Raw genomic sequence first — 6834 nt, 5'->3', positions numbered from 1 at the left:
ATATTATCCTATCACTGACAGCATTGTGTTTCAGGACAGATCTTGAAACATCCTTTGTGATCATAAATGCCACGCCATTCCTTTTCAAACTGTCATTCCCAGCATAGTAGATCATATGGTTGTCTGATTCAAAATGGCCAAAACCAGTCCATTTCAGCTCACTAATGCATGGCATTAGGATTGGACAAAAACTCATTAACAACCTGTGATATGCAGATGACACAACTTTGCTTGCTGAAGGTGAAGATGACTTGAAACAGTTAATAATGAAGATTAAAGACTAAAGTGTTCAGTATGGATTACAATTCAACATAAAGAAAACAAAAATCCTCACAACTGGATGAATAAGCAGCATCAGGATAAATGGAGAAAAGAATGAAGTTGTCAAAGATTTCATATTACTTGGATCGGTAATCACCACCAATGGAAGCAAGAGTCAACACATCAGAAAACGTATTGCACTGAGAAAATCTGCTTCAAAAGGTTTTTTAAATTGTTGAAGAGCAAAGATGTCACTGTGAAGACTAAGGTGTGCCATACCCAAGCCATGGTATTTTCAATTACCTCATATGCATGTGAAAGCTGACAATGAATAAGGAAGGACAAAGAAGAATTGAGGCTTTTGAGTTTTGTTGGCAAAGAATACTGAAAGTGTTAAGGACTGTAAAAAGAATAAACAAATCTGTCCTGGAGGAGGAAGTGCAGCTGGATGCTCCTTGGAAGTGGGAATGACCACACTTTGTCTCTCCTACCTTGGTCATGTTATCAGAAGAGACCATTACCTGAAGAAGGATATCTTGCTTGGTAAAATGGAGGATCAGTGAAAAAGGAGAAGTCCTTCAATTAGATGAACTGATACAATAGCTGCAATGATGGGCTCAAGTATAGCAAGTATTGTGAGGATGGCACAGGACCAGGCAGTGTTTTGTTCTGTTGTACATAGCATCACTATGAGTCAGAGCCAACTCAATGGCACTTAAGAACACAACAACAACAACAACAACAACACAGTTGGAGGCTTCTATATAAACCTCCTCCCAGAGGGAACCCCTACTTTGAGTTTTGTGTTCATCATTCTCTAACCACATACATAAGAGCCCTATAAAATAACTAGTATTGTTCTGAATGTTTTAAAACTTTACAAAATAATATCATAGGATATGCATTCTATACCTTGCTTTTCTTTGGACATTGTATTTGTGGAATTTATCCACATTGCTCTGATTCCTTTTCATACTTATGTGACCTGATTACAGTTTACAATGTACCTAGCCTCCTATGTGCTGGCAATATAGTTAAAGCATTGGGTTGTTAACCCAAAGGGTGGCAGAATGGATCTACCAGCTTCTCCATGGGACAAAGATGAGACAGTCTGCTTCCACAAAGATTTGTAGGTTTGGAAACCCTGTGTCAGTTCTACTCTGTCTTATAGGGGTCACTATGAGTGGGAACTGACTTGATGGCAGTGTTTTTGTTTTGGTTTTATTGATGGACTTTTAGTTTGCTTCCATTTTTTGCTACTATAAACAATGCTATGATGAACACATTTACACATGCTTTTTCCTCTGGCCAGAATCCCCCCACTTCCTGGCCATCTTCAAACTCATATCCCATAGTCAAAACCATTCTCTCAGCAGTTGGGAGTCCATAGTGGAGCTGCCAAGATGGTGTTACCTCTCTGAGGATTTTGTGGGGCCCTTCTTACTGCCTTTGGGGGAACCCCAGGCTATTTCTTGGGACCAGGCACACATCTCTTTGTGCACCAGGCAGCGTGTTTGTCTAGCTTCTAATCAAGAAATGTGTCCTTCAGAAATAGGGCCTTAGGAATAGGGAATTGATAGAAGGCAAAGAGCACAAGCCTAAACTCTCAGAACTAGACTCAGTCCCAGCTTTAGTATCCAGTCTCTGTTTCTTCATCTCTAAGATGAGCAATGTATCTGCTTCTCAGAGTGAGTAGATTCAAGTGCATGCCAGAGAGCTTGGCACAAAGTAAAACTAAATATCCCACTGGATATGAATTATAAAAAAAAAAAAAACAAAAACCCACTGCCTTCAAGTCAGATCTGACTCATAGTGACCCATTCTTGAGTTTCTGAGGCAGTATCACTATGGAAGTAGATTGTCCAATCTTCCTTCCAGGAGTGACTGGTGGGTTTGAACTGCCAGCCTTCTGGTTAGCAGTCAAGTGCCTTAAGCACTATGCCAGGCATTTATAAAATAAAAAGAAGAATGGCCAGGCCATCTGTGTCCTCTTCCACCTGACTGGAAGCCCTGAGAGTCAGGCTGGACTTAGTTATGCCCTGGACACTAAACAGTCTAGGCAGAGATATGCAATATCCAAGGGTGTTGCTGAATTCTACTCTCAGGAAATTAAAAATCTATGAAGGGAGAGAAGATACGCAGTCACATGAAATATACAGATAGAGTGACACTTAGATAAGAACATTCATTCCTGGGGAGCTACAGTCACCTAGGGCAGTGGTGGTTTAGAGGCAGAATTCTTGGCTTCTATGCAGGAGGCCCAGATTGTATTCTCTGCCAGCATACCTCATACACAACCACCACCTGTCTGTCAGTGAAGGCTTACGTGTTGCTACAATGCTGAACAGGTTTCAACTGAGCAATCAGACTAGGACAGACTAGGAAAAGAGGGCTCACAATCAACTTTGGAAAATCAGCCAATGAAATCCCTATGGATCACAATGGTCTGATTAAAAACCAACTGTGAAGATGGCAGAAGACCAAACAATGTTCTGTTCCATTGTGCATGGAGTTGTCATGCTTTGGGGTAGAATCTACTAGTATCTGAGCCTGTCTACATTCAGAAAGAGGAGTGAGAATCAAGATCAACACAAAGCTGATGCCTGTGAGGTAGAGGTCAAACATATTTTCCTCCATGGCACACTCTACTACTCTGCTGGGTTCAATAATTTGTTACAATGGCTACACAGAACTCACAGTGTATATTCAGAGTTAGGGAGTTTATTACATTAATAGGTACAACTTGGGATCAGGATCAACTTGGAAGTAATAAGATGCAACTCAGGAGACAGAATACAGTTCTTCAAACAATACAGCTTCTGACTAAGACAGCTTTTAGTTTCTTCTCAGTTGTGCCCACAGACAGGTGGCCCTTCCCTCAGCCATGTTTGAGGCAGGCATTCTCTCAGCCATGCCTGCTGCCAGGATTTCTCTCAGCCTCTGCCCTGCTTGGAGCTCTTTAGCTCTGCTGACAAGTGCCAAGAGACACCCCATTCTCACAGTCAGCCTCCTGCCTGAAAGCACCCATATTCATCACAGCACAATTTACTATAGCAAAGAGATAGAAACAATTTAAAAGCCCATCAACAGATGAATGGATAACTAAACTATGGTACATTCACACAATGGAATACTATGAAACATTAAAGAATAATGAAGAATACACAAATCACCTCACAACGATGATAAATTTGGAGGATAGTATGCTGAGTGAAATAAGTCAATCACAGAATGACAAATATTGTATGAACCCATTATTGTAAAAAGTCAAGGAAAGGTTTACTCAGGGAAGGAAATTCACTTTCTTGGTTACCAAGGATGGGAGAAAGGGGAGGGAAAATTTCAGACTAGTTGGGGGTCACATGTTGATTTGGGTGAGGGGTGGGATGGTATGGAAAGAATCTGTGACCAGCATGATGACATTGGGAAAAGGATGGACACTGAAAAGTGCACAAAGATACAGGCAACAGAGGCAAATACTATTACACGCACAATACTGCATTACCCTTAACACCAAACACCAGGCTATGGATAAATGCACAGACAGGTGAGAAGATCAGGTGGAGATAGACAAACAGGAATATACTATAGACCAAGGATAGGTTTGGCTGAAGATAATCTTATACATGCACTTGTGCTACAAAATTAGCGACTTAGCTTACAGAAGGAACAGAAGGCAGACTTGGAGTAACTTCTCAGAGACAACCAGACACCTTGAGAGAGAGAATCACTGGGCCTGCAGGCTTGGGACCATAGTCTCAGGGAACATCATGCTCAACTGACACAACATAGTACATAAAAATCTTGTTCTACAACCAACTTTGGTGAGTAGCAACTGGGGTCTTAAAAGTTTTTGAGTGGCCATCTATGATGCAGCTATCATTTCCTCTTGTCTGGAGCAAAGAAGACTGAAGAAAATCAAAGGCATCTGGAAATAAGGATAAGATGGACTATGAGGACCTCAGCCTTCATGACCCAGAGACCAGAAGAACTAGATGGTGCCCAGCTACCAATACCAACTGCTTGAAGAGGGATCAAAACTGGAGATCCTGGATAGAGTGGAAGGAAAATTGTGGAACAAAATTTAAAAACACAAAAATGACCAGAATTGCTGGTTGGATAGAGACTGGTGGACCCCCTGAGACTATGGCCCCAGGTTACCCTTTGGAACTAGAAATGGACTCACTTCTATGGATTGGCTTTCAGCCCAATAGTAGAAAGACCCACAAGCAGAACACCTACCCCACGGTGATGTACCCACCTACTCTAGGGAGAGGCACCGCTTATATCAATCAGCCATGAGACATTAGAGGGGCAACATTGACATAGAGAGAAAGCTGGACAGACAGGAATGCATAATTAAGAAGGGCACAGGGAAGGGTTAGTCACAGGGAGGGGAGGGGAGGTGGGTTTTAGAAGGAAAAAAATATTAGTGGCTTTTCAGAAGACATGAATAGACACTTCACCAAAGAGAATATTCAGGCAGCCAATAAACATATGAAGAAATGCTCATGATCATTTGCCATTAGAGATACAAATCAAAACAACAATGATATACCATCTTGCCCCAGCTCTAGTAGCAAAGTTCAACAAGACCGAAAATAGCAAATGCTGGCAAGGATGTGGAGTGATTGAGACTCTCATACACTGCTGGTGGGACTGTGAAATGATACAACCATTGTGGAAAGCAGTATGGTGATTCCTTAGAAAGTTGGCATTAGAAATACCATTTGACCCAGCAATTCCATTACTAGGTATACAGCCTAAAGAAGTGAGAACCCGGACAAGAACAGATACATGCACACCCATATTCATCACAGTACTATTTACAATGGCAAAAACATGGAAACAACCTAGGTGGCCATTGACAGAAGAATGGATAACCAAACTATGGCACATACACACAATGGAATACTATGGAACCCTAAAGAATAATGTAGAATTTGCAAAACACCACATAATGTGGATGAACTTGGAGGACATTATACTGAGTAAAATAAGTCAATCACAGAAGGACAAATATTGTATTAGTCTGTTATTGGAAAAAGTCAAGGAAAGGTTTATATATGGAAGGAAATTTTCTTTATAGGTTACCAGAGGTAGGAGGGGAGGGGAAGAACACTGTTAGATAGGTAAAGGCAAGTATTGATTTGGGTGAAGAGAAGGGCAATGTACCAAATATGAGTGGTCAGCACGGTGGCACTGAAGAAGGGGAAGACGTAGAGAGGTGCATGGGAGGTACAGACAACAAAGGTGAATCCTTTTGCACATACAGTGCTACATTGTCAGTGAAGGCAAACATTGACATACAGGTGAATAGATGGGTGGACAGGGTGAACTATTAGGTATGTCTATGCAGGGGGAGTGTGCCCATAACCATGTATAGGGTCGGCAGAAAAAGTTTCTACAAGTGTATTTGTATGTTCTGTAAGAATTTCCAGGTATATAGTAGAGCTGACAAAGGACAAGGGTGTAGTCACTCCTTGGCCACAGCCAGCTACCCAGAGGGAGTGACTAGCTGGACCTGTGGGCTTGGGACCATAGTCCCCAGGGACATCAAGGTCAACTGGTGTAATATACTACACAAAACATTGTTCCACATCCTAAGTAGCAACTGGGATCTTAGAAGCTTGCAAGTGGCTATCTAGATGCAACGATGGGTCTCTCCTTGTGCAGAGCAAAGAAGAATGAAGACAACCAAAGCTGCATGGAAGCAATTAGTCCAAGTGACTGGCACTCTGTGATCCTCAGTTTATATGACTATGAGACCAGAAGAACTGGATGGTAACTGGCTACCACTGTCAACCACTCTGAGGGGGAGTGTAGGAGATTCTAGACAGAGTGGGAGAACAATGTGGAACAAAACTCAAAATCAGTTAAAAAAAAAAGGGGGGGGGGATCAGATTTGCTGTTCTGATAGAACCTGATGAAACTACTAAGACTATGGGCCTTAGTTGCCTCTCAGGTCTGGAATTGAACCCACTCCCGTGGCTTCCAGCCAAACAAAAAACAGGCATATGGACTGAACATTTACATTAGGTAGATACACTCCTTGGAAAGAACAATCATAGGAGAATAGAAGGGCTGTGTATGCACAGGGAGACAGCTCAGGGGGCAGGAGTGCATGAGAGGGAAGGACACAGGGAAGAGGTAACTATGGGGAGGAAGAGGGAGGGGAGCAGTTGCATGTGGTAAATTTCAGTGTAATGAGATGAAGTGTGTGTAAGCTGCTGAATGGAAAATGAATTTTCTCTGTAAACTTTCATGAAAATCACAATAACACACACACACACAAACCACAACAACACAGCCATTTACTTGCTCATACATCTACATTTTGGGTAGGATTCACTGGGGACAGAGTGTCTCTTTTTCTTGTGGTATCTGCTGGAGCAGGCCCATTGAAGAAGCCAAGCTTGAATACCTGGGGGCTGATTGGGCCTCATTCTTCAAGTGATGGCCCAGAGCTTCAGGAGAGCAAAGGCAGAAGCTGCCAGGTCTCTTAGGGGCCAGCCCTAAACTGAAACAGCATCATTTCCACTGCATCCTATGGTCAAAGCAAGTCAGGGGCAA

The sequence above is a fragment of the Orycteropus afer genome, unplaced genomic scaffold (assembly GCF_000298275.1).
Source record: "Orycteropus afer afer isolate SDZICR_OR568_19922 unplaced genomic scaffold, OryAfe1.0 scaffold00004, whole genome shotgun sequence".
NCBI classification, from domain to species: Eukaryota; Metazoa; Chordata; class Mammalia; order Tubulidentata; family Orycteropodidae; genus Orycteropus; species Orycteropus afer.
This window is presented reverse-complemented; position numbering follows the sequence as displayed.